The sequence below is a fragment of the Lissotriton vulgaris genome, chromosome 1_1, assembly GCF_964263255.1.
Source record: "Lissotriton vulgaris chromosome 1_1, aLisVul1.2, whole genome shotgun sequence".
NCBI lineage: Eukaryota > Metazoa > Chordata > Amphibia > Caudata > Salamandridae > Lissotriton > Lissotriton vulgaris.
In genome coordinates, this window is record NC_141685.1 from 235,077,361 (window position 1) to 235,104,549 (window position 27,189).

Genomic DNA, 27,189 nt, shown 5'->3' on the forward strand with positions numbered 1-27,189 from the left:
CTACTCGAATATGAGTGATATTGTGGTGTGTTCATCTAGACTCATACCCTACCTAATCTTGAAGTTAAATTTCCCACCAATGAGAAACCAAGGGAGATACCATTTTTGATAGTTATTGCATGTCTAATGCAAGAATAATCACCAGATTATGAGAGTCCAGCAAAAATTACTCATTTTCGCCCAACGTGGGGCTCGAACCCACGACCCTGAGATTAAGAGTCTCATGCTCTACCGACTGAGCTAGCCGGGCTCCCACTTCAAGATGGTATGCAGACTAATCATTTTTTATGAAGGAAATCCATTCCTGGACAATTTTTGGGAGTTATTGCAGGTCTAATGCAAGATTAATCTCCATATTATGAGAGTCAATGCAATATTCAGGCAAAAATTACTCGTTTTCGCCCAACGTGGGGCTCGAACCCACGACCCTGAGATTAAGAGTCTCATGCTCTACCGACTGAGCTAGCCGGGCTCCCACTTCAAGATGGTATGCAGACTAATCATTTTTTATGAAGCAAATCCATTCCTGGACAATTTTTGGGAGTTATTGCAGGTCTAATGCAAGATTAATCTCCATATTATGAGAGTCAATGCAATATTCAGGCAAAAATTACTCGTTTTCGCCCAACGTGGAGCTCGAACCCACGACCCTGAGATTAAGAGTCTCATGCTCTACCGACTGAGCTAGCCGGGCTCCCTCCTTAAGACAGTATGCAGACCAATCCCTTTTTGTGAAAAAAATCAAATCCTGGATATTCCTCTACTCTTGTTTTGCAAGGAAAGCCAGATTTATACATCCTTCAGAGGACAGAGTGTCAAAAAAAAATAAGAGAAAATGAAAACGGAAGTTGTGAGAACTTCATTTTGAGATTGCATAAGAATTCAAATTCCTCTCACATGCTAAAGAATACCTGAACCCTTTTGATTAAACCACTTTAGTTGTTATAATGAGACCATATTTGAAAGCCATCTGTGATTTTTCTGTTTTATAATGGAGAATGCGGGCATCGATCCCGCTACCTCTCGCATGCTAAGCAAGCACTCTACCATTTGAGCTAATTCCCCTGTGTGTTTAATCTACATAACATGAAAAAAGCAACCTTACTGCCTTCCACACTTTATTTGCAGTCCAACTTTATTTGCAGTCCAATTGCCCATAACAGTGTTCAGTTCACTCCTAACTTATGCCTTACCTCCACTTATGGGATGTTTTACAGTTCAGGTTGGCCTGTTTACTACTCGAATATGAGTGATATTGTGGTGTGTTCATCTAGACTCATACCCTACCTAATCTTGAAGTTAAATTTCCCACCAATGAGAAACCAAGGGAGATACCATTTTTGATAGTTATTGCATGTCTAATGCAAGAATAATCACCAGATTATGAGAGTCCAGCAAAAATTACTCATTTTCGCCCAACGTGGGGCTCGAACCCCCGACCCTGAGATTAAGAGTCTCATGCTCTACCGACTGAGCTAGCCAGGCTCCCACTTCAAGATGGTATGCAGACTAATCATTTTTTATGAAGGAAATCCATTCCTGGACAATTTTTGGGAGTTATTGCAGGTCTAATGCAAGATTAATCTCCATATTATGAGAGTCAATGCAATATTCAGGCAAAAATTACTCGTTTTCGCCCAACGTGGGGCTCGAACCCACGACCCTGAGATTAAGAGTCTCATGCTCTACCGACTGAGCTAGCCGGGCTCCCTCCTTAAGACAGTATGCAGACCAATCCCTTTTTGTGAAGAAAATCAAATCCTGGATATTCCTCTACTCTTGTTTTGCAAGGAAAGCCTGATTTATACATCCTTCAGAGGACAGAGTGTCAAAAAAAAATAAGAGAAAATGAAAACGGAAGTTGTGAGAACTTCATTTTGAGATTGCATAAGAATTCAAATTCCTCTCACATGCTAAAGAATACCTGAACCCTTTTGATTAAACCACTTTAGTTGTTATAATGAGACCATATTTGAAAGCCATCTGTGATTTTTCTGTTCTTACTCTGCAATGACCATGGGCAATGACAAGTTAAAAATAAAATGTATGCAAATTTTATAATGGAGAATGCGGGCATCAACCCCGCTACCTCTCGCATGCTAAGCGAGCGCTCTACCATTTGAGCTAATTCCCCTGAGTGTTTAATCTGCATAACATGAAAAAAGTAACCTCACTGCCTTCCACACTTTATTTGCAGTCCAATTGCCCATAACAGTGTTCAGTTCACTCCTAACTTATGCCTTACCTCCACTTATGGGATGTTTTACAGTTCAGGTTGGCCTGTTTACTACTCGAATATGAGTGATATTGTGGTGTGTTCATCTAGACTCATACCCTACCTAATCTTGAAGTTAAATTTCCCACCAATGAGAAACCAAGGGAGATACCATTTTTGATAGTTATTGCATGTCTAATGCAAGAATAATCACCAGATTATGAGAGTCCAGCAAAAATTACTCATTTTCGCCCAACGTGGGGCTCAAACCCACGACCCTGAGATTAAGAGTCTCATGCTCTACCGACTGAGCTAGCCGGGCTCCCACTTCAAGATGGTATGCAGACTAATCGTTTTTTATGAAGGAAATCCATTCCTGGACAATTTTTGGGAGTTATTGCAGGTCTAATGCAAGATTAATCTCCATATTATGAGAGTCAATGCAATATTCAGGCAAAAATTACTCGTTTTCGCCCAACGTGGGGCTCGAACCCACGACCCTGAGATTAAGAGTCTCATGCTCTACCGACTGAGCTAGCCGGGCTCCCTCCTTAAGACAGTATGCAGACCAATCCCTTTTTGTGAAGAAAATCAAATCCTGGATATTCCTCTACTCTTGTTTTGCAAGGAAAGCCTGATTTATACATCCTTCAGAGGACAGAGTGTCAAAAAAAAATAAGAGAAAATGAAAACGGAAGTTGTGAGAACTTCATTTTGAGATTGCATAAGAATTCAAATTCCTCTCACATGCTAAAGAATACCTGAACCCTTTTGATTAAACCACTTTAGTTGTTATAATGAGACCATATTTGAAAGCCATCTGTGATTTTTCTGTTCTTACTCTGCAATGACCATGGGCAATGACAAGTTAAAAATAAAATGTATGCAAATTTTATAATGGAGAATGCGGGCATCAACCCCGCTACCTCTCGCATGCTAAGCGAGCGCTCTACCTTTTGAGCTAATTCCCCTGAGTGTTTAATCTGCATAACATGAAAAAAGTAACCTCACTGCCTTCCACACTTTATTTGCAGTCCAATTGCCCATAACAGTGTTCAGTTCACTCCTAACTTATGCCTTACCTCCACTTATGGGATGTTTTACAGTTCAGGTTGGCCTGTTTACTACTCGAATATGAGTGATATTGTGGTGTGTTCATCTAGACTCATACCCTACCTAATCTTGAAGTTAAATTTCCCACCAATGAGAAACCAAGGGAGATACCATTTTTGATAGTTATTGCATGTCTAATGCAAGAATAATCACCAGATTATGAGAGTCCAGCAAAAATTACTCATTTTCGCCCAACGTGGGGCTCAAACCCACGACCCTGAGATTAAGAGTCTCATGCTCTACCGACTGAGCTAGCCGGGCTCCCACTTCAAGATGGTATGCAGACTAATCATTTTTTATGAAGGAAATCCATTCCTGGACAATTTTTGGGAGTTATTGCAGGTCTAATGCAAGATTAATCTCCATATTGTGAGAGTCAATGCAATATTCAGGCAAAAATTACTCATTTTCGCCCAACGTGGGGCTCGAACCCACGACCCTGAGATTAAGAGTCTCATGCTCTACCGACTGAGCTAGCCGGGCTCCCTCCTTAAGACAGTATGCAGACCAATCCCTTTTTATGAAGAAAATCAAATCCTGGCTATTCCTCTACTCTTGTTTTGCAAGGAAAGCCTGATTTATACATCCTTCAGAGGACAGAGTGTCAAAAAAAAATAAGAGAAAATGAAAACGGAAGTTGTGAGAACTTCATTTTGAGATTGCATAAGAATTCAAATTCCTCTCACATGCTAATGAATACCTGAACCCTTTTGATTAAACCACTTTAGTTGTTATAATGAGACCATATTTGAAAGCCATCTGTGATTTTTCTGTTCTTACTCTGCAATGACCATGGGCAATGACAAGTTAAAAATAAAATGTATGCAAATTTTATAATGGAGAATGCGGGCATCAACCCCGCTACCTCTCGCATGCTTAGCGAGCGCTCTACCATTTGAGCTAATTCCCCTGAGTGTTTAATCTGCATAACATGAAAAAAGTAACCTCACTGCCTTCCACACTTTATTTGCAGTCCAATTGCCCATAACAGTGTTCAGTTCACTCCTAACTTATGCCTTACCTCCACTTATGGGATGTTTTACAGTTCAGGTTGGCCTGTTTACTACTCGAATATGAGTGATATTGTGGTGTGTTCATCTAGACTCATACCCTACCTAATCTTGAAGTTAAATTTCCCACCAATGAGAAACCAAGGGAGATACCATTTTTGATAGTTATTGCATGTCTAATGCAAGAATAATCACCAGATTATGAGAGTCCAGCAAAAATTACTCATTTTCGCCCAACGTGGGGCTCAAACCCACGACCCTGAGATTAAGAGTCTCATGCTCTACCGACTGAGCTAGCCAGGCTCCCACTTCAAGATGGTATGCAGACTAATCATTTTTTATGAAGGAAATCCATTCCTGGACAATTTTTGGGAGTTATTGCAGGTCTAATGCAAGATTAATCTCCATATTATGAGAGTCAATGCAATATTCAGGCAAAAATTACTCGTTTTCGCCCAACGTGGGGCTCGAACCCACGACCCTGAGATTAAGAGTCTCATGCTCTACCGACTGAGCTAGCCGGGCTCCCTCCTTAAGACAGTATGCAGACCAATCCCTTTTTGTGAAGAAAATCAAATCCTGGATATTCCTCTACTCTTGTTTTGCAAGGAAAGCCTGATTTATACATCCTTCAGAGGACAGAGTGTCAAAAAAAAATAAGAGAAAATGAAAACGGAAGTTGTGAGAACTTCATTTTGAGATTGCATAAGAATTCAAATTCCTCTCACATGCTAAAGAATACCTGAACCCTTTTGATTAAACCACTTTAGTTGTTATAATGAGACCATATTTGAAAGCCATCTGTGATTTTTCTGTTCTTACTCTGCAATGACCATGGGCAATGACAAGTTAAAAATAAAATGTATGCAAATTTTATAATGGAGAATGCGGGCATCAACCCCGCTACCTCTCGCATGCTAAGCGAGCGCTCTACCATTTGAGCTAATTCCCCTGAGTGTTTAATCTGCATAACATGAAAAAAGTAACCTCACTGCCTTCCACACTTTATTTGCAGTCCAATTGCCCATAACAGTGTTCAGTTCACTCCTAACTTATGCCTTACCTCCACTTATGGGATGTTTTACAGTTCAGGTTGGCCTGTTTACTACTCGAATATGAGTGATATTGTGGTGTGTTCATCTAGACTCATACCCTACCTAATCTTGAAGTAAAATTTCCCACCAATGAGAAACCAAGGGAGATACCATTTTTGATAGTTATTGCATGTCTAATGCAAGAATAATCACCAGATTATGAGAGTCCAGCAAAAATTACTCATTTTCGCCCAACGTGGGGCTCGAACCCACGACCCTGAGATTAAGAGTCTCATGCTCTACCGACTGAGCTAGCCGGGCTCCCACTTCAAGATGGTATGCAGACTAATCATTTTTTATGAAGGAAATCCATTCCTGGACAATTTTTGGGAGTTATTGCAGGTCTAATGCAAGATTAATCTCCATATTATGAGAGTCAATGCAATATTCAGGCAAAAATTACTCGTTTTTGCCCAACGTGGGGCTCGAACCCACGACCCTGAGATTAAGAGTCTCATGCTCTACCAACTGAGCTAGCCGGGCTCCCTCCTTAAGACAGTATGCAGACCAATCCCTTTTTGTGAAGAAAATCAAATCCTGGATATTCCTCTACTCTTGTTTTGCAAGGAAAGCCTGATTTATACATCCTTCAGAGGACAGAGTGTCAAAAAAAAATAAGAGAAAATGAAAACGGAAGTTGTGAGAACTTCATTTTGAGATTGCATAAGAATTCAAATTCCTCTCACATGCTAAAGAATACCTGAACCCTTTTGATTAAACCACTTTAGTTGTTATAATGAGACCATATTTGAAAGCCATCTGTGATTTTTCTGTTCTTACTCTGCAATAACCATGGGCAATGACAAGTTAAAAATAAAATGTATGCAAATTTTATAATGGAGAATGCGGGCATCGATCCCGCTACCTCTCGCATGCTAAGCGAGCGCTCTACCATTTGAGCTAATTCCCCTGTGTGTTTAATCTGCATAACATGAAAAAAGTAACCTCACTGCCTTCCACACTTTATTTGAAGTCCAATTGCCCATAACAGTGTTCAGTTCACTCCTAACTTATGCCTTACCTCCACTTATGGGATGTTTTACAGTTCAGGTTGGCCTGTTTACTACTCGAATATGAGTGATATTGCGCTGTGTTCATCTAGACTCATACCCTAGCTAATCTTGAAGTTAAATTTCCCACCAATGAGAAACCAAGGGAGATACCATTTCTGATAGTTATTGCATGTCTAATGCAAGAATATTCACCAGATTATGAGAGTCAATGCAATAATCCAGCAAAAATTACTCATTTTCGCCCAACGTGGGGCTCAAACCCACGACCCTGAGATTAAGAGTCTCATGCTCTACCGACTGAGCTAGCCGGGCTCCCACTTCAAGATGGTATGCAGACTAATCATTTTTTATGAAGGAAATCCATTCCTGGACAATTTTTGGGAGTTATTGCAGGTCTAATGCAAGATTAATCTCCATATTATGAGAGTCAATGCAATATTCAGGCAAAAATTACTCGTTTTCGCCCAACGTGGAGCTCGAACCCACGACCCTGAGATTAAGAGTCTCATGCTCTACCGACTGAGCTAGCCGGGCTCCCTCCTTAAGACAGTATGCAGACCAATCCCTTTTTGTGAAAAAAAATCAAATCCTGGATATTCCTCTACTCTTGTTTTGCAAGGAAAGCCAGATTTATACATCCTTCAGAGGACAGAGTGTCAAAAAAAATAAGAGAAAATGAAAATGGAAGTTGTGAGAACTTCATTTTGAGATTGCATAAGAATTCAAATTCCTCTCACATGCTAAAGAATACCTGAACCCTTTTGATTAAACCACTTTAGTTGTTATAATGAGACCATATTTGAAAGCCATCTGTGATTTTTCTGTTCTTACTCTGCAATGACCATGGGCAATGACAAGTTAAAAATAAAATGTATGCAAATTTTATAATGGAGAATGCGGGCATCGATCCCACTACCTCTCGCATGCTAAGCGAGCACTCTACCATTTGAGCTACTTTCCCTGTGTGTTTAATCTGCATAACATGAAAAAAGTAACCTCACTGCCTTCCACACTTTATTTGCAGTCCAATTGCCCATAACAGTGTTCAGTTCACTCCTAACTTATGCCTTACCTCCACTTATGGGATGTTTTACAGTTCAGGTTGGCCTGTTTACTACTCGAATATGAGTGATATTGTGGTGTGTTCATCTAGACTCATACCCTACCTAATCTTGAAGTTAAATTTCCCACCAATGAGAAACCAAGGGAGATACCATTTTTGATAGTTATTGCATGTCTAATGCAAGAATAATCACCAGATTATGAGAGTCCAGCAAAAATTACTCATTTTCGCCCAACGTGGGGCTCGAACCCACGACCCTGAGATTAAGAGTCTCATGCTCTACCGACTGAGCTAGCCGGGCTCCCACTTCAAGATGGTATGCAGACTAATCATTTTTTATGAAGGAAATCCATTCCTGGACAATTTTTGGGAGTTATTGCAGGTCTAATGCAAGATTAATCTCCATATTATGAGAGTCAATGCAATATTCAGGCAAAAATTACTCGTTTTTGCCCAACGTGGGGCTCGAACCCACGACCCTGAGATTAAGAGTCTCATGCTCTACCGACTGAGCTAGCCGGGCTCCCTCCTTAAGACAGTATGCAGACCAATCCCTTTTTGTGAAGAAAATCAAATCCTGGATATTCCTCTACTCTTGTTTTGCAAGGAAAGCCTGATTTATACATCCTTCAGAGGACAGAGTGTCAAAAAAAAATAAGAGAAAATGAAAACGGAAGTTGTGAGAACTTCATTTTGAGATTGCATAAGAATTCAAATTCCTCTCACATGCTAAAGAATACCTGAACCCTTTTGATTAAACCACTTTAGTTGTTATAATGAGACCATATTTGAAAGCCATCTGTGATTTTTCTGTTCTTACTCTGCAATGACCATGGGCAATGACAAGTTAAAAATAAAATGTATGCAAATTTTATAATGGAGAATGCGGGCATCGATCCCGCTACCTCTCGCATGCTAAGCGAGCGCTCTACCATTTGAGCTAATTCCCCTGTGTGTTTAATCTGCATAACATGAAAAAAGTAACCTCACTGCCTTCCACACTTTATTTGAAGTCCAATTGCCCATAACAGTGTTCAGTTCACTCCTAACTTATGCCTTACCTCCACTTATGGGATGTTTTACAGTTCAGGTTGGCCTGTTTACTACTCGAATATGAGTGATATTGCGCTGTGTTCATCTAGACTCATACCCTAGCTAATCTTGAAGTTAAATTTCCCACCAATGAGAAACCAAGGGAGATACCATTTCTGATAGTTATTGCATGTCTAATGCAAGAATATTCACCAGATTATGAGAGTCAATGCAATAATCCAGCAAAAATTACTCATTTTCGCCCAACGTGGGGCTCAAACCCACGACCCTGAGATTAAGAGTCTCATGCTCTACCGACTGAGCTAGCCGGGCTCCCACTTCAAGATGGTATGCAGACTAATCATTTTTTATGAAGGAAATCCATTCCTGGACAATTTTTGGGAGTTATTGCAGGTCTAATGCAAGATTAATCTCCATATTATGAGAGTCAATGCAATATTCAGGCAAAAATTACTCGTTTTCGCCCAACGTGGAGCTCGAACCCACGACCCTGAGATTAAGAGTCTCATGCTCTACCGACTGAGCTAGCCGGGCTCCCTCCTTAAGACAGTATGCAGACCAATCCCTTTTTGTGAAAAAAAATCAAATCCTGGATATTCCTCTACTCTTGTTTTGCAAGGAAAGCCAGATTTATACATCCTTCAGAGGACAGAGTGTCAAAAAAAATAAGAGAAAATGAAAATGGAAGTTGTGAGAACTTCATTTTGAGATTGCATAAGAATTCAAATTCCTCTCACATGCTAAAGAATACCTGAACCCTTTTGATTAAACCACTTTAGTTGTTATAATGAGACCATATTTGAAAGCCATCTGTGATTTTTCTGTTCTTACTCTGCAATGACCATGGGCAATGACAAGTTAAAAATAAAATGTATGCAAATTTTATAATGGAGAATGCGGGCATTGATCCCGCTACCTCTCGCATGCTAAGCGAGCGCTCTACCATTTGAGCTAATTCCCCTGTGTGTTTAATCTGCATAACATGAAAAAAGTAACCTCACTGCCTTCCACACTTTATTTGAAGTCCAATTGCCCATAACAGTGTTCAGTTCACTCCTAACTTATGCCTTACCTCCACTTATGGGATGTTTTACAGTTCAGGTTGGCCTGTTTACTACTCGATTATGAGTGATATTGTGGTGTGTTCATCTAGACTCATACTCTACCTAATCTTGAAGTTAAATTTCCCACCAATGAGAAACCAAGGGAGATACCATTTTTGATAGTTATTGCATGTCTAATGCAAGAATAATCACCAGATTATGAGAGTCCAGCAAAAATTACTCATTTTCGCCCAACGTGGGGCTCGAACCCACGACCCTGAGATTAAGAGTCTCATGCTCTACCGACTGAGCTAGCCGGGCTCCCACTTCAAGATGGTATGCAGACTAATCATTTTTTATGAAGGAAATCCATTCCTGGACAATTTTTGGGAGTTATTGCAGGTCTAATGCAAGATTAATCTCCATATTATGAGAGTCAATGCAATATTCAGGCAAAAATTACTCGTTTTCGCCCAACGTGGGGCTCGAACCCACGACCCTGAGATTAAGAGTCTCATGCTCTACCGACTGAGCTAGCCGGGCTCCCTCCTTAAGACAGTATGCAGACCAATCCCTTTTTGTGAAAAAAATCAAATCCTGGATATTCCTCTACTCTTGTTTTGCAAGGAAAGCCAGATTTATAAATCCTTCAGAGGACAGAGTGTCAAAAAAAATAAGAGAAAATGAAAATGGAAGTTGTGAGAACTTCATTTTGAGATTGCATAAGAATTCAAATTCCTCTCACATGCTAAAGAATACCTGAACCCTTTTGATTAAACCACTTTAGTTGTTATATTGAGACCATATTTGAAAGCCATCTGTGATTTTTCTGTTCTTACTCTGCAATGACCATGGGCAATGACAAGTTAAAAATAAAATGTATGCAAATTTTATAATGGAGAATGCGGGCATCGATCCCGCTACCTCTCGCATGCTAAGCGAGCACTCAACCATTTGAGCTACTTTCCCTGTGTGTTTAATCTGCATAACATGAAAAAAGTAACCTCACTGCCTTCCACACTTTATTTGCAGTCCAATTGCCCATAACAGTGTTCAGTTCACTCCTAACTTATGCCTTACCTCCACTTATGGGATGTTTTACAGTTCAGGTTGGCCTGTTTACTACTCGAATATGAGTGATATTGTGGTGTGTTCATCTAGACTCATACCCTACCTAATCTTGAAGTTAAATTTCCCACCAATGAGAAACCAAGGGAGATACCATTTTTGATAGTTATTGCATGTCTAATGCAAGAATAATCACCAGATTATGAGAGTCCAGCAAAAATTACTCATTTTCGCCCAACGTGGGGCTCAAACCCACGACCCTGAGATTAAGAGTCTCATGCTCTACCGACTGAGCTAGCCGGGCTCCCACTTCAAGATGGTATGCAGACTAATCATTTTTTATGAAGGAAATCCATTCCTGGACAATTTTTGGGAGGTATTGCAGGTCTAATGCAAGATTAATCTCCATATTATGAGAGTCAATGCAATATTCAGGCAAAAATTAGTCGTTTTCGCCCAACGTGGAGCTCGAACCCACGACCCTGAGATTAAGAGTCTCATGCTCTACCGACTGAGCTAGCCGGGCTCCCTCCTTAAGACAGTATGCAGACCAATCCCTTTTTGTGAAAAAAATCAAATCCTGGATATTCCTCTACTCTTGTTTTGCAAGGAAAGCCAGATTTATACATCCTTCAGAGGACAGAGTGTAAAAAAAAATAAGAGAAAATGAAAATGGAAGTTGTGAGAACTTCATTTTGAGATTGCATAAGAATTCAAATTCCTCTCACATGCTAAAGAATACCTGAACCCTTTTGATTAAACCACTTTAGTTGTTATAATGAGACCATATTTGAAAGCCATCTGTGATTTTTCTGTTCTTACTCTGCAATGACCATGGGCAATGACAAGTTAAAAATAAAATGAATGCAAATTTTATAATGGAGAATGCGGGCATCGATCCCGCTACCTCTCGCATGCTAAGCGAGCGCTCTACCATTTGAGCTAATTCCCCTTTGTGTTTAATCTGCATAACATGAAAAAAGTAACCTTACTGCCTTCCACACTTTATTTGCAGTCCAATTGCCCATAACAGTGTTCAGTTCACTCCTAACTTATGCCTTACCTCCACTTATGGGATGTTTTACAGTTCAGGTTGGCCTGTTTACTACTCGAATATGAGTGATATTGTGGTGTGTTCATCTAGACTCATACCCTACCTAATCTTGAAGTTAAATTTCCCACCAATGAGAAACCAAGGGAGATACCATTTTTGATAGTTATTGCATGTCTAATGCAAGAATAATCACCAGATTATGAGAGTCCAGCAAAAATTACTCATTTTCGCCCAACGTGGGGCTCGAACCCACGACCCTGAGATTAAGAGTCTCATGCTCTACCGACTGAGCTAGCCGGGCTCCCACTTCAAGATGGTATGCAGACTAATCATTTTTTATGAAGGAAATCCATTCCTGGACAATTTTTGGGAGTTATTGCAGGTCTAATGCAAGATTAATCTCCATATTATGAGAGTCAATGCAATATTCAGGCAAAAATTACTCGTTTTTGCCCAACGTGGGGCTCGAACCCACGACCCTGAGATTAAGAGTCTCATGCTCTACCGACTGAGCTAGCCGGGCTCCCTCCTTAAGACAGTATGCAGACCAATCCCTTTTTGTGAAGAAAATCAAATCCTGGATATTCCTCTACTCTTGTTTTGCAAGGAAAGCCTGATTTATACATCCTTCAGAGGACAGAGTGTCAAAAAAAAATAAGAGAAAATGAAAACGGAAGTTGTGAGAACTTCATTTTGAGATTGCATAAGAATTCAAATTCCTCTCACATGCTAAAGAATACCTGAACCCTTTTGATTAAACCACTTTAGTTGTTATAATGAGACCATATTTGAAAGCCATCTGTGATTTTTCTGTTCTTACTCTGCAATGACCATGGGCAATGACAAGTTAAAAATAAAATGTATGCAAATTTTATAATGGAGAATGCGGGCATCGATCCCGCTACCTCTCGCATGCTAAGCGAGCGCTCTACCATTTGAGCTAATTCCCCTGTGTGTTTAATCTGCATAACATGAAAAAAGTAACCTCACTGCCTTCCACACTTTATTTGAAGTCCAATTGCCCATAACAGTGTTCAGTTCACTCCTAACTTATGCCTTACCTCCACTTATGGGATGTTTTACAGTTCAGGTTGGCCTGTTTACTACTCGAATATGAGTGATATTGCGCTGTGTTCATCTAGACTCATACCCTAGCTAATCTTGAAGTTAAATTTCCCACCAATGAGAAACCAAGGGAGATACCATTTCTGATAGTTATTGCATGTCTAATGCAAGAATATTCACCAGATTATGAGAGTCAATGCAATAATCCAGCAAAAATTACTCATTTTCGCCCAACGTGGGGCTCAAACCCACGACCCTGAGATTAAGAGTCTCATGCTCTACCGACTGAGCTAGCCGGGCTCCCACTTCAAGATGGTATGCAGACTAATCATTTTTTATGAAGGAAATCCATTCCTGGACAATTTTTGGGAGTTATTGCAGGTCTAATGCAAGATTAATCTCCATATTATGAGAGTCAATGCAATATTCAGGCAAAAATTACTCGTTTTCGCCCAACGTGGGGCTCGCACCCACGACCCTGAGATTAAGAGTCTCATGCTCTACCGACTGAGCTAGCCGGGCTCCCTCCTTAAGACAGTATGCAGACCAATCCCTTTTTGTGAAAAAAATCAAATCCTGGATATTCCTCTACTCTTGTTTTGCAAGGAAAGCCAGATTTATAAATCCTTCAGAGGACAGAGTGTCAAAAAAAATAAGAGAAAATGAAAATGGAAGTTGTGAGAACTTCATTTTGAGATTGCATAAGAATTCAAATTCCTCTCACATGCTAAAGAATACCTGAACCCTTTTGATTAAACCACTTTAGTTGTTATATTGAGACCATATTTGAAAGCCATCTGTGATTTTTCTGTTCTTACTCTGCAATGACCATGGGCAATGACAAGTTAAAAATAAAATGTATGCAAATTTTATAATGGAGAATGCGGGCATCGATCCCGCTACCTCTCGCATGCTAAGCGAGCACTCTACCATTTGAGCTACTTTCCCTGTGTGTTTAATCTGCATAACATGAAAAAAGTAACCTCACTGCCTTCCACACTTTATTTGCAGTCCAATTGCCCATAACAGTGTTCAGTTCACTCCTAACTTATGCCTTACCTCCACTTATGGGATGTTTTACAGTTCAGGTTGGCCTGTTTACTACTCGAATATGAGTGATATTGTGGTGTGTTCATCTAGACTCATACCCTACCTAATCTTGAAGTTAAATTTCCCACCAATGAGAAACCAAGGGAGATACCATTTTTGATAGTTATTGCATGTCTAATGCAAGAATAATCACCAGATTATGAGAGTCCAGCAAAAATTACTCATTTTCGCCCAACGTGGGGCTCAAACCCACGACCCTGAGATTAAGAGTCTCATGCTCTACCGACTGAGCTAGCCGGGCTCCCACTTCAAGATGGTATGCAGACTAATCATTTTTTATGAAGGAAATCCATTCCTGGACAATTTTTGGGAGGTATTGCAGGTCTAATGCAAGATTAATCTCCATATTATGAGAGTCAATGCAATATTCAGGCAAAAATTAGTCGTTTTCGCCCAACGTGGAGCTCGAACCCACGACCCTGAGATTAAGAGTCTCATGCTCTACCGACTGAGCTAGCCGGGCTCCCTCCTTAAGACAGTATGCAGACCAATCCCTTTTTGTGAAAAAAATCAAATCCTGGATATTCCTCTACTCTTGTTTTGCAAGGAAAGCCAGATTTATACATCCTTCAGAGGACAGAGTGTAAAAAAAAATAAGAGAAAATGAAAATGGAAGTTGTGAGAACTTCATTTTGAGATTGCATAAGAATTCAAATTCCTCTCACATGCTAAAGAATACCTGAACCCTTTTGATTAAACCACTTTAGTTGTTATAATGAGACCATATTTGAAAGCCATCTGTGATTTTTCTGTTCTTACTCTGCAATGACCATGGGCAATGACAAGTTAAAAATAAAATGAATGCAAATTTTATAATGGAGAATGCGGGCATCGATCCCGCTACCTCTCGCATGCTAAGCGAGCGCTCTACCATTTGAGCTAATTCCCCTTTGTGTTTAATCTGCATAACATGAAAAAAGTAACCTTACTGCCTTCCACACTTTATTTGAAGTCCAATTGCCCATAACAGTGTTCAGTTCACTCCTAACTTATACCTTACCTCCACTTATGGGATGTTTTACAGTTCAGGTTGGCCTGTTTACTACTCGATTATGAGTGATATTGTGGTGTGTTCATCTAGACTCATACTCTACCTAATCTTGAAGTTAAATTTCCCACCAATGAGAAACCAAGGGAGATACCATTTTTGATAGTTATTGCATGTCTAATGCAAGAATAATCACCAGATTATGAGAGTCCAGCAAAAATTACTCATTTTCGCCCAACGTGGGGCTCGAACCCACGACCCTGAGATTAAGAGTCTCATGCTCTACCGACTGAGCTAGCCGGGCTCCCGCTTCAAGATGGTATGCAGACTGATCATTTTTTATGAAGGAAATCCATTCCTGGACAATTTTTGGGAGTTATTGCAGGTCTAATGCAAGATTAATCTCCATATTATGAGAGTCAATGCAATATTCAGGCAAAAATTACTCGTTTTCGCCCAACGTGGGGCTCGAACCCACGACCCTGGATTAAGAGTCTCATGCTCTACCGACTGAGCAAGCCGGGCTCCCTCCTTAAGACAGTATGCAGACCAATCCCTTTTTGTGAAAAAAATCACATCCTGGATATTCCTCTACTCTTGTTTTGCAAGGAAAGCCAGATTTATACATCCTTCAGAGGACAGAGTGTCAAAAAAAATAAGAGAAAATGAAAATGGAAGTTGTGAGAACTTCATTTTGAGATTGCATAAGAATTCAAATTCCTCTCACATGCTAAAGAATACCTGAACCCTTTTGATTAAACCACTTTAGTTGTTATATTGAGACCATATTTGAAAGCCATCTGTGATTTTTCTGTTCTTACTCTGCAATGACCATGGGCAATGACAAGTTAAAAATAAAATGTATGCAAATTTTATAATGGAGAATGCGGGCATCGATCCCGCTACCTCTCGCATGCTAAGCGAGCACTCTACCATTTGAGCTAATTCCCCTGTGTGTTTAATCTGCATAACATGAAAAGAGTAACCTCACTGCCTTCCACACTTTATTTGCAGTCCAATTGCCCATAACAGTGTTCAGTTCACTCCTAACTTATGCCTTACCTCCACTTATGGGATGTTTTACAGTTCAGGTTGGCCTGTTTACTACTCGAATATGAGTGATATTGTGGTGTGTTCATCTAGACTCATACCCTGCCTAATCTTGAAGTTAAATTTCCCACCAATGAGAAACCAAGGGAGATACCATTTTTGATAGTTATTGCATGTCTAATGCAAGAATAATCACCAGATTATGAGAGTCCAGCAAAAATTACTCATTTTCGCCCAACGTGGGGCTCGAACCCACGACCCTGAGATTAAGAGTCTCATGCTCTACCGACTGAGCTAGCCGGGCTCCCACTTCAAGATGGTATGCAGACTAATCATTTTTTATGAAGGAAATCCATTCCTGGACAATTTGTGGGAGTTATTGCAGGTCTAATGCAAGATTAATCTCCATATTATGAGAGTCAATGCAATATTCAGGCAAAAATTACTCGTTTTCGCCCAACGTGGGGCTCGAACCCACGACCCTGAGATTAAGAGTCTCATGCTCTACCGACTGAGCTAGCCGGGCTCCCTCCTTAAGACAGTATGCAGACCAATCCCTTTTTGTGAAAAAAATCAAATCCTGGATATTCCTCTACTCTTGTTTTGCAAGGAAAGCCAGATTTATACATCCTTCAGAGGACAGAGTGTCAAAAAAAATAAGAGAAAATGAAAATGGAAGTTGTGAGAACTTCATTTTGAGATTGCATAAGAATTCAAATTCCTCTCACATGCTAAAGAATACCTGAACCCTTTTGATTAAACCACTTTAGTTGTTATAATGAGACCATATTTGAAAGCCATCTGTGATTTTTCTGTTCTTACTCTGCAATGACCATGGGCAATGACAAGTTAAAAATAAAATGTATGCAAATTTTATAATGGAGAATGCGGGCATCGATCCCGCTACCTCTCGCATGCTAAGCGAGCGCTCTACCATTTGAGCTAATTCCCCTTTGTGTTTAATCTGCATAACATGAAAAAAGTAACCTCACTGCCTTCCACACTTTATTTGAAGTCCAATTGCCCATAACAGTGTTCAGTTCACTCCTAACTTATGCCTTACCTCCACTTATGGGATGTTTTACAGTTCAGGTTGGCCTGTTTACTACTCGATTATGAGTGATATTGTGGTGTGTTCATCTCGACTCATACTCTACCTAATCTTGAAGTTAAATTTCCCACCAATGAGAAACCAAGGGAGATACCATTTTTGATAGTTATTGCATGTCTAATGCAAGAATAATCACCAGATTATGAGAGTCCAGCAAAAATTACTCATTTTCGCCCAACGTGGGGCTCGAACCCACGACCCTGAGATTAAGAGTCTCATGCTCTACCGACTGAGCTAGCCGGGCTCCCGCTTCAAGATGGTATGCAGACTAATCATTTTTTATGAAGGAAATCCATTCCTGGACAATTTTTGGGAGTTATTGCAGGTCTAATGCAAGATTAATCTCCATATTATGAGAGTCAATGCAATATTCAGGCAAAAATTACTCGTTTTCGCCCAACGTGGGGCTCGAACCCACGACCCTGAGATTAAGAGTCTCATGCTCTACCGACTGAGCTAGCCGGGCTCCCTCCTTAAGACAGTATGCAGACCAATCCCTTTTTGTGAAAAAAATCAAATCCTGGATATTCCTCTACTCTTGTTTTGCAAGGAAAGCCAGATTTATACATCCTTCAGAGGACAGAGTGTCAAAAAAAATAAGAGAAAATGAAAATGGAAGTTGTGAGAACTTCATTTTGAGATTGCATAAGAATTCAAATTCCTCTCACATGCTAAAGAATACCTGAACCCTTTTGATTAAACCACTTTAGTTGTTATATTGAGACCATATTTGAAAGCCATCTGTGATTTTTCTGTTCTTACTCTGCAATGACCATGGGCAATGACAAGTTAAAAATAAAATGTATGCAAATTTTATAATGGAGAATGCGGGCATCGATCCCGCTACCTCTCGCATGCTAAGCGAGCACTCTACCATTTGAGCTAATTCCCCTGTGTGTTTAATCTGCATAACATGAAAAAAGTAACCTCACTGCCTTCCACACTTTATTTGCAGTTCAATTGCCCATAACAGTGTTCAGTTCACTCCTAACTTATGCCTTACCTCCACTTATGGGATGTTTTACAGTTCAGGTTGGCCTGTTTACTACTCGAATATGAGTGATATTGTGGTGTGTTCATCTAGACTCATACCCTACCTAATCTTGAAGTTAAATTTCCCACCAATGAGAAACCAAGGGAGATACCATTTTTGATAGTTATTGCATGTCTAATGCAAGAATAATCACCAGATTATGAGAGTCCAGCAAAAATTACTCATTTTCGCCCAACGTGGGGCTCGAACCCACGACCCTGAGATTAAGAGTCTCATGCTCTACCGACTGAGCTAGCCGGGCTCCCACTTCAAGATGGTATGCAGACTAATCATTTTTTATGAAGGAAATCCATTCCTGGACAATTTTTGGGAGTTATTGCAGGTCTAATGCAAGATTAATCTCCATATTATGAGAGTCAATGCAATATTCAGGCAAAAATTACTCGTTTTCGCCCAACGTGGGGCTCGAACCCACGACCCTGAGATTAAGAGTCTCATGCTCTACCGACTGAGCTAGCCGGGCTCCCTCCTTAAGACAGTATGCAGACCAATCCTCTACTCTTGTTTTGCAAGGAAAGCCTGATTTATACATCCTTCAGAGGACAGAGTGTCAAAAGAAAATAAGAGAAAATGAAAACGGAAGTTGTGAGAACTTCATTTTGAGATTGCATAAGAATTCAAATTCCTCTCACATGGTAAAGAATACCTGAACCCTTTTGATTAAACCACTTTATTTGGTATAATGAGACCATATTTGAAAGCCATCTGTGATTTTTCTGTTCTTACTCTGCAATGACCATGGGCAATGACAAGTTAAAAATAAAATGTATGCAAATTTTATAATGGAGAATGCGGGCATCGATCCCGCTACCTCTCGCATGCTAAGCGAGCACTCTACCATTTGAGCTAATTCCCCTGTGTGTTTAATCTGCATAACATGAAAAGAGTAACCTCACTGCCTTCCACACTTTATTTGCAGTCCAATTGCCCATAACAGTGTTCAGTTCACTCCTAACTTATGCCTTACCTCCACTTATGGGATGTTTTACAGTTCAGGTTGGCCTGTTTACTACTCGAATATGAGTGATATTGTGGTGTGTTCATCTAGACTCATACCCTACCTAATCTTGAAGTTAAATTTCCCACCAATGAGAAACCAAGGGAGATACCATTTTTGATAGTTATTGCATGTCTAATGCAAGAATAATCACCAGATTATGAGAGTCCAGCAAAAATTACTCATTTTCGCCCAACGTGGGGCTCGAACCCACGACCCTGAGATTAAGAGTCTCATGCTCTACCGACTGAGCTAGCCGGGCTCCCACTTCAAGATGGTATGCAGACTAATCATTTTTTATGAAGGAAATCCATTCCTGGACAATTTTTGGGAGTTATTGCAGGTCTAATGCAAGATTAATCTCCATATTATGAGAGTCAATGCAATATTCAGGCAAAAATTACTCGTTTTCGCCCAACGTGGGGCTCGAACCCACGACCCTGAGATTAAGAGTCTCATGCTCTACCGACTGAGCTAGCCGGGCTCCCTCCTTAAGACAGTATGCAGACCAATCCCTTTTTGTGAAAAAAATCAAATCCTGGATATTCCTCTACTCTTGTTTTGCAAGGAAAGCCAGATTTATACATTCTTCAGAGGACAGAGTGTCAAAAAAAATAAGAGAAAATGAAAATGGAAGTTGTGAGAACTTCATTTTGAGATTGCATAAGAATTCAAATTCCTCTCACATGCTAAAGAATACCTGAACCCTTTTGATTAAACCACTTTAGTTGTTATAATGAGACCATATTTGAAAGCCATCTGTGATTTTTCTGTTCTTACTCTGCAATGACCATGGGCAATGACAAGTTAAAAATAAAATGTATGCAAATTTTATAATGGAGAATGCGGGCATCGATCCCGCTACCTCTCGCATGCTAAGCGAGCGCTCTACCATTTGAGCTAATTCCCCTTTGTGTTTAATCTGCATAACATGAAAAAAGTAACCTCACTGCCTTCCACACTTTATTTGAAGTCCAATTGCCCATAACAGTGTTCAGTTCACTCCTAACTTATGCCTTACCTCCACTTATGGGATGTTTTACAGTTCAGGTTGGCCTGTTTACTACTCGATTATGAGTGATATTGTGGTGTGTTCATCTCGACTCATACTCTACCTAATCTTGAAGTTAAATTTCCCACCAATGAGAAACCAAGGGAGATACCATTTTTGATAGTTATTGCATGTCTAATGCAAGAATAATCACCAGATTATGAGAGTCCAGCAAAAATTACTCATTTTCGCCCAACGTGGGGCTCGAACCCACGACCCTGATATTAAGAGTCTCATGCTCTACCGACTGAGCTAGCCGGGCTCCCGCTTCAAGATGGTATGCAGACTAATCATTTTTTATGAAGGAAATCCATTCCTGGACAATTTTTGGGAGTTATTGCAGGTCTAATGCAAGATTAATCTCCATATTATGAGAGTCAATGCAATATTCAGGCAAAAATTACTCGTTTTCGCCCAACGTGGGGCTCGAACCCACGACCCTGAGATTAAGAGTCTCATGCTCTACCGACTGAGCTAGCCGGGCTCCCTCCTTAAGACAGTATGCAGACCAATCCCTTTTTGTGAAAAAAATCAAATCCTGGATATTCCTCTACTCTTGTTTTGCAAGGAAAGCCAGATTTATACATCCTTCAGAGGACAGAGTGTCAAAAAAAATAAGAGAAAATGAAAATGGAAGTTGTGAGAACTTCATTTTGAGATTGCATAAGAATTCAAATTCCTCTCACATGCTAAAGAATACCTGAACCCTTTTGATTAAACCACTTTAGTTGTTATATTGAGACCATATTTGAAAGCCATCTGTGATTTTTCTGTTCTTACTCTGCAATGACCATGGGCAATGACAAGTTAAAAATAAAATGTATGCAAATTTTATAATGGAGAATGCGGGCATCGATCCCGCTACCTCTCGCATGCTAAGCGAGCACTCTACCATTTGAGCTAATTCCCCTGTGTGTTTAATCTGCATAACATGAAAAAAGTAACCTCACTGCCTTCCACACTTTATTTGCAGTTCAATTGCCCATAACAGTGTTCAGTTCACTCCTAACTTATGCCTTACCTCCACTTATGGGATGTTTTACAGTTCAGGTTGGCCTGTTTACTACTCGAATATGAGTGATATTGTGGTGTGTTCATCTAGACTCATACCCTACCTAATCTTGAAGTTAAATTTCCCACCAATGAGAAACCAAGGGAGATACCATTTTTGATAGTTATTGCATGTCTAATGCAAGAATAATCACCAGATTATGAGAGTCCAGCAAAAATTACTCATTTTCGCCCAACGTGGGGCTCGAACCCACGACCCTGAGATTAAGAGTCTCATGCTCTACCGACTGAGCTAGCCGGGCTCCCACTTCAAGATGGTATGCAGACTAATCATTTTTTATGAAGGAAATCCATTCCTGGACAATTTTTGGGAGTTATTGCAGGTCTAATGCAAGATTAATCTCCATATTATGAGAGTCAATGCAATATTCAGGCAAAAATTACTCGTTTTCGCCCAACGTGGGGCTCGAACCCACGACCCTGAGATTAAGAGTCTCATGCTCTACCGACTGAGCTAGCCGGGCTCCCTCCTTAAGACAGTATGCAGACCAATCCCTTTTTGTGAAAAAAATCAAATCCTGGATATTCCTCTACTCTTGTTTTGCAAGGAAAGCCAGATTTATACATTCTTCAGAGGACAGAGTGTCAAAAAAAATAAGAGAAAATGAAAATGGAAGTTGTGAGAACTTCATTTTGAGATTGCATAAGAATTCAAATTCCTCTCACATGCTAAAGAATACCTGAACCCTTTTGATTAAACCACTTTAGTTGTTATAATGAGACCATATTTGAAAGCCATCTGTGATTTTTCTGTTCTTACTCTGCAATGACCATGGGCAATGACAAGTTAAAAATAAAATGTATGCAAATTTTATAATGGAGAATGCGGGCATCGATCCCGCTACCTCTCGCATGCTAAGCGAGCGCTCTACCATTTGAGCTAATTCCCCTTTGTGTTTAATCTGCATAACATGAAAAAAGTAACCTCACTGCCTTCCACACTTTATTTGAAGTCCAATTGCCCATAACAGTGTTCAGTTCACTCCTAACTTATGCCTTACCTCCACTTATGGGATGTTTTACAGTTCAGGTTGGCCTGTTTACTACTCGATTATGAGTGATATTGTGGTGTGTTCATCTCGACTCATACTCTACCTAATCTTGAAGTTAAATTTCCCACCAATGAGAAACCAAGGGAGATACCATTTTTGATAGTTATTGCATGTCTAATGCAAGAATAATCACCAGATTATGAGAGTCCAGCAAAAATTACTCATTTTCGCCCAACGTGGGGCTCGAACCCACGACCCTGATATTAAGAGTCTCATGCTCTACCGACTGAGCTAGCCGGGCTCCCGCTTCAAGATGGTATGCAGACTAATCATTTTTTATGAAGGAAATCCATTCCTGGACAATTTTTGGGAGTTATTGCAGGTCTAATGCAAGATTAATCTCCATATTATGAGAGTCAATGCAATATTCAGGCAAAAATTACTCGTTTTCGCCCAACGTGGGGCTCGAACCCACGACCCTGAGATTAAGAGTCTCATGCTCTACCGACTGAGCTAGCCGGGCTCCCTCCTTAAGACAGTATGCAGACCAATCCCTTTTTGTGAAAAAAATCAAATCCTGGATATTCCTCTACTCTTGTTTTGCAAGGAAAGCCAGATTTATACATCCTTCAGAGGACAGAGTGTCAAAAAAAATAAGAGAAAATGAAAATGGAAGTTGTGAGAACTTCATTTTGAGATTGCATAAGAATTCAAATTCCTCTCACATGCTAAAGAATACCTGAACCCTTTTGATTAAACCACTTTAGTTGTTATATTGAGACCATATTTGAAAGCCATCTGTGATTTTTCTGTTCTTACTCTGCAATGACCATGGGCAATGACAAGTTAAAAATAAAATGTATGCAAATTTTATAATGGAGAATGCGGGCATCGATCCCGCTACCTCTCGCATGCTAAGCGAGCACTCTACCATTTGAGCTAATTTCCCTGTGTGTTTAATCTGCATAACATGAAAAAAGTAACCTCACTGCCTTCCACACTTTATTTGCAGTTCAATTGCCCATAACAGTGTTCAGTTCACTCCTAACTTATGCCTTACCTCCACTTATGGGATGTTTTACAGTTCAGGTTGGCCTGTTTACTACTCGAATATGAGTGATATTGTGGTGTGTTCATCTAGACTCATACCCTACCTAATCTTGAAGTTAAATTTCCCACCAATGAGAAACCAAGGGAGATACCATTTTTGATAGTTATTGCATGTCTAATGCAAGAATAATCACCAGATTATGAGAGTCCAGCAAAAATTACTCATTTTCGCCCAACGTGGGGCTCGAACCCACGACCCTGAGATTAAGAGTCTCATGCTCTACCGACTGAGCTAGCCGGGTTCCCACTTCAAGATGGTATGCAGACTAATCATTTTTTATGAAGGAAATCCATTCCTGGACAATTTTTGGGAGTTATTGCAGGTCTAATGCAAGATTAATCTCCATATTATGAGAGTCAATGCAATATTCAGGCAAAAATTACTCGTTTTCGCCCAACGTGGGGCTCGAACCCACGACCCTGAGATTAAGAGTCTCATGCTCTACCGACTGAGCTAGCCGGGCTCCCTCCTTAAGACAGTATGCAGACCAATCCTCTACTCTTGTTTTGCAAGGAAAGCCTGATTTATACATCCTTCAGAGGACAGAGTGTCAAAAGAAAATAAGAGAAAATGAAAACGGAAGTTGTGAGAACTTCATTTTGAGATTGCATAAGAATTCAAATTCCTCTCACATGGTAAAGAATACCTGAACCCTTTTGATTAAACCACTTTATTTGGTATAATGAGACCATATTTGAAAGCCATCTGTGATTTTTCTGTTCTTACTCTGCAATGACCATGGGCAATGACAAGTTAAAAATAAAATGTATGCAAATTTTATAATGGGGAATGCGGGCATCAACCCCGCTACCTCTCGCATGCTAAGCGAGCGCTCTACCATTTGAGCTAATTCCCCTGAGTGTTTAATCTGCATAACATGAAAAAAGTAACCTCACTGCCTTCCACACTTTATTTGCAGTCCAATTGCCCATAACAGTGTTCAGTTCACTCCTAACTTATGCCTTACCTCCACTTATGGGATGTTTTACAGTTCAGGTTGGCCTGTTTACTACTCGAATATGAGTGATATTGTGGTGTGTTCATCTAGACTCATACCCTACCTAATCTTGAAGTTAAATTTCCCACCAATGAGAAACCAAGGGATATACCATTTTTGATAGTTATTGCATGTCTAATGCAAGAATAATCACCAGATTATGAGAGTCCAGCAAAAATTACTCATTTTCGCCCAACGTGGGGCTCAAACCCACGACCCTGAGATTAAGAGTCTCATGCTCTACCGACTGAGCTAGCCGGGCTCCCACTTCAAGATGGTATGCAGACTAATCATTTTTTATGAAGGAAATCCATTCCTGGACAATTTTTGGGAGTTATTGCAGGTCTAATGCAAGATTAATCTCCATATTATGAGAGTCAATGCAATATTCAGGCAAAAATTACTCGTTTTCGCCCAACGTGGGGCTCGAACTCACGACCCTGAGATTAAGAGTCTCATGCTCTAGCGACTGAGCTAGCCGGGCTCCCTCCTTAAGACAGTATGCAGACCAATCCCTTTTTGTGAAAAAAATCAAATCCTGGATATTCCTCTACTCTTGTTTTGCAAGGAAAGCCAGATTTATACATCCTTCAGAGGACAGAGTGTCAAAAAAAATAAGAGAAAATGAAAATGGAAGTTGTGAGAACTTCATTTTGAGATTGCAGAAGAATTCAAATTCCTCTCACATGCTAAAGAATACCTGAACCCTTTTGATTAAACCACTTTAGTTGTTATATTGAGACCATATTTGAAAGCCATCTGTGATTTTTCTGTTCTTACTCTGCAATGACCATGGGCAATGACAAGTTAAAAATAAAATGTATGCAAATTTTATAATGGAGAATGCGGGCATCGATCTCGCTACCTCTCGCATGCTAAGCGAGCACTCTACCATTTGAGCTAATTCCCCTGTGTGTTTAATCTGCATAACATGAAAAAAGTAACCTCACTGCCTTCCACACTTTATTTGCAGTCCAATTGCCCATAACAGTGTTCAGTTCACTCCTAACTTATGCCTTACCTCCACTTATGGGATGTTTTACAGTTCAGGTTGGCCTGTTTACTACTCGAATATGAGTGATATTGTGGTGTGTTCATCTAGACTCATACCCTACCTAATCTTGAAGTTAAATTTCCCACCAATGAGAAACCAAGGGAGATACCATTTTTGATAGTTATTGCATGTCTAATGCAAGAATAATCACCAGATTATGAGAGTCCAGCAAAAATTACTCATTTTCGCCCAACGTGGGGCTCGAACCCACGACCCTGAGATTAAGAGTCTCATGCTCTACCGACTGAGCTAGCCAGGCTCCCACTTCAAGATGGTATGCAGACTAATCATTTTTTATGACGGAAATCCATTCCTGGACAATTTTTGGGAGTTATTGCAGGTCTAATGCAAGATTAATCTCCATATTATGAGAGTCAATGCAATATTCAGGAAAAAATTACTCGTTTTCGCCCAACGTGGGGCTCTAACCCACGACCCTGAGATTAAGAGTCTCATGCTCTACCGACTGAGCGAGCCGGGCTCCCTCCTTAAGACAGTATGCAGACCAATCCCTTTTTGTGAAAAAAATCAAATCCTGGATATTCCTCTACTCTTGTTTTGCAAGAAACGCCAGATTTATACATCCTTCAGAGGACAGAGTGTCAAAAAAAATAAGAGAAAATGAAAACGGAAGTTGTGAGAACTTCATTTTGAGATTGCATAAGAATTCAAATTCCTCTCACATGCTAAAGAATACCTGAACCCTTTTGATTAAACCACTTTAGTTGTTATAATGAGACCATATTTGAAAGCAATCTGTGATTTTTCTGTTCTTACTCTGCAATGACCTTGGCAATGACAAGTTAAAAATAAAATGTATGCAAATTTTATAATGGAGAATGCGGGCATCGATCCCGCTACCTCTCGCATGCTAAGCGAGCGCTCTACCATTTGAGCTAATTCCCCTGTGTGTTTAATCTGCATAACATGAAAAAAGTAACCTCACTGCCTTCCACACTTTATTTGAAGTCCAATTGCCCATAACAGTGTTCAGTTCACTCCTAACTTATGCCTTACCTCCACTTATGGGATGTTTTACAGTTCAGGCTGGCCTGTTTACTACTCGAATATGAGTGATATTGTGGTGTGTTCATCTGGACTCATACCCTACCTAATCTTGAAGTTAAATTTCCCACCAATGAGAAACCAAGGGAGATACCATTTTTGATAGTTATTGCATGTCTAATGCAAGAATAATCACCAGATTATGAGAGTCCAGCAAAAATTACTCATTTTCGCCCAACGTGGGGCTCAAACCCACGACCCTGAGATTAAGAGTCTCATGCTCTACCGACTGAGCTAGCCGGGCTCCCACTTCAAGATGGTATGCAGACTAATCATTTTTTATGAAGGAAATCCATTCCTGGACAATTTTTGGGAGTTATTGCAGGTCTAATGCAAGAATAATCTCCATATTATGAGAGTCAATGCAATATTCAGGAAAAAATTACTCGTTTTCGCCCAACGTGGGGCTCTAACCCACGACCCTGAGATTAAGAGTCTCATGCTCTACCGACTGAGCGAGCCGGGCTCCCTCCTTAAGACAGTATGCAGACCAATCCCTTTTTGTGAAAAAAATCAAATCCTGGATATTCCTCTACTCTTGTTTTGCAAGAAACGCCAGATTTATACATCCTTCAGAGGACAGAGTGTCAAAAAAAATAAGAGAAAATGAAAACGGAAGTTGTGAGAACTTCATTTTGAGATTGCATAAGAATTCAAATTCCTCTCACATGCTAAAGAATACCTGAACCCTTTTGATTAAACCACTTTAGTTGTTATAATGAGACCATATTTGAAAGCAATCTGTGA

At 40.1% G+C, this 27,189-nt stretch overlaps 12 non-coding genes across 12 annotated transcripts; all 12 read right to left on the minus strand.

Moving 5' to 3' along the window:
* Positions 1-5,842: 5,842 nt before the first annotated feature.
* On the minus strand, positions 5,843-5,915 carry TRNAK-CUU (transfer RNA lysine (anticodon CUU)). Its single transcript has one exon. It is a non-coding gene; the product is annotated as a tRNA-Lys (tRNA).
* A 354-nt stretch (positions 5,916-6,269) lies between these two features.
* On the minus strand, positions 6,270-6,342 carry TRNAA-AGC (transfer RNA alanine (anticodon AGC)). The gene has a single exon. It is a non-coding gene; the product is annotated as a tRNA-Ala (tRNA).
* A 1,616-nt stretch (positions 6,343-7,958) lies between these two features.
* On the minus strand, positions 7,959-8,031 carry TRNAK-CUU (transfer RNA lysine (anticodon CUU)). The gene has a single exon. It is a non-coding gene; the product is annotated as a tRNA-Lys (tRNA).
* Positions 8,032-8,385: 354 nt separating this feature from the next.
* TRNAA-AGC (transfer RNA alanine (anticodon AGC)) lies at positions 8,386-8,458 on the minus strand. Its single transcript has one exon. It is a non-coding gene; the product is annotated as a tRNA-Ala (tRNA).
* Positions 8,459-11,551: 3,093 nt separating this feature from the next.
* TRNAA-AGC (transfer RNA alanine (anticodon AGC)) lies at positions 11,552-11,624 on the minus strand. Its single transcript has one exon. It is a non-coding gene; the product is annotated as a tRNA-Ala (tRNA).
* Positions 11,625-12,176: 552 nt separating this feature from the next.
* Positions 12,177-12,249, minus strand: TRNAK-CUU (transfer RNA lysine (anticodon CUU)). The gene has a single exon. It is a non-coding gene; the product is annotated as a tRNA-Lys (tRNA).
* Positions 12,250-12,603: 354 nt separating this feature from the next.
* TRNAA-AGC (transfer RNA alanine (anticodon AGC)) lies at positions 12,604-12,676 on the minus strand. The gene has a single exon. It is a non-coding gene; the product is annotated as a tRNA-Ala (tRNA).
* A 2,041-nt stretch (positions 12,677-14,717) lies between these two features.
* Positions 14,718-14,790, minus strand: TRNAA-AGC (transfer RNA alanine (anticodon AGC)). The gene has a single exon. It is a non-coding gene; the product is annotated as a tRNA-Ala (tRNA).
* Positions 14,791-16,818: 2,028 nt separating this feature from the next.
* On the minus strand, positions 16,819-16,891 carry TRNAA-AGC (transfer RNA alanine (anticodon AGC)). The gene has a single exon. It is a non-coding gene; the product is annotated as a tRNA-Ala (tRNA).
* A 3,047-nt stretch (positions 16,892-19,938) lies between these two features.
* TRNAA-AGC (transfer RNA alanine (anticodon AGC)) lies at positions 19,939-20,011 on the minus strand. Its single transcript has one exon. It is a non-coding gene; the product is annotated as a tRNA-Ala (tRNA).
* A 2,029-nt stretch (positions 20,012-22,040) lies between these two features.
* TRNAA-AGC (transfer RNA alanine (anticodon AGC)) lies at positions 22,041-22,113 on the minus strand. Its single transcript has one exon. It is a non-coding gene; the product is annotated as a tRNA-Ala (tRNA).
* Positions 22,114-26,210: 4,097 nt separating this feature from the next.
* TRNAA-AGC (transfer RNA alanine (anticodon AGC)) lies at positions 26,211-26,283 on the minus strand. Its single transcript has one exon. It is a non-coding gene; the product is annotated as a tRNA-Ala (tRNA).
* Between the last annotated feature and the right edge of the window lie 906 nt (positions 26,284-27,189).